The sequence below is a fragment of the Stegodyphus dumicola genome, chromosome 9, assembly GCF_044657685.1.
Source record: "Stegodyphus dumicola isolate Sdum_Otavi_A_Nest chromosome 9, ASM4465768v1".
Taxonomy (NCBI): Eukaryota; Metazoa; Arthropoda; class Arachnida; order Araneae; family Eresidae; genus Stegodyphus; species Stegodyphus dumicola.
Window position 1 is genome coordinate 34,012,494 of NC_140776.1, and position 956 is coordinate 34,013,449.

A 956-nucleotide genomic window follows, 5' to 3' on the forward strand; every position below is an offset into this window, starting at 1 on the left:
TAATTATTTAGAGCTATATTAATATATATATACGTATATAGTAGAATTGTTGTTATCAAATCACAAATTAAATTACAGAATAACATTAATTCTTACTATAAATAATTTGCCCAAATTTTCTCATTAATTTCCTTACATAATTTTAACATTAATTTTAACACGGAGAAAAGTTCAAAATATGCAAAGTGGAAATAAAGTAATATGTTAATTTTTCAGAGAAACGTTTTGTTTAAAAAAACATGAAAACTAATGATTTATTAATTATTTCAAAAACTAAAAGGTCTAAACTAATAATGATTAAACAAAAAATCTGATGTGGTCACCACATGATTTCTCTGTATGGCCTATTCTATTATACACGTATTTTGCTGTATTTCATTTCATTTCATCGAATTTCATTAGCGATATATTTCTCACTCAAGTAATTCTGTTCTCACTTCGTGCCAAGGCTTCATACATAAAAACTCAAAAACATCCTTATTAAAAATTATAAAGTAACAGAAAAACATGAAACACAAACACAATTTACATTTAAAAATATTTATATTTAAAAAGTAAAAGTACATATTACAAGTAAAATTAGAGTTTTCAGCAAAAGCAAGCAATTCGGCAGGAAGACATACTTTGCGATGGACAAAATTGAACGTTCACTTTATAAGGTATTTCTACCGCCTTCTTAGTATGCCTTCGTGGTGTAGTGGTCAGTACGCTCGACGCGAAATCGAGAGGTCTGTGGTTCAAATCCCGGCGAGGGCAAACGTATTTTTTCACATCTCCTGCTTTAAAATAACCTAATGACTCTACAGTGGCGCCCGAACTAAAAGTTGGTGAACAATGATTCTTCACTATCAGGATTTGGCGAATGAGTCCCCTAAAGCCCCAGTCGCCCTTTAAAAGAGGAGTATATAAGGTATTTCTCCCTCCTTCTTAGTGTGCCTTTGTGGCGTAGTGGTCAG

At 31.4% G+C, this 956-nt stretch overlaps 1 non-coding gene across 1 annotated transcript; it reads left to right on the forward strand.

The window, feature by feature from the left end:
• The first annotated feature begins 683 nt into the window (after positions 1 to 683).
• On the forward strand, positions 684 to 756 carry TRNAS-CGA (transfer RNA serine (anticodon CGA)). Its single transcript has one exon. It is a non-coding gene; the product is annotated as a tRNA-Ser (tRNA).
• Positions 757 to 956: the final 200 nt, after the last annotated feature.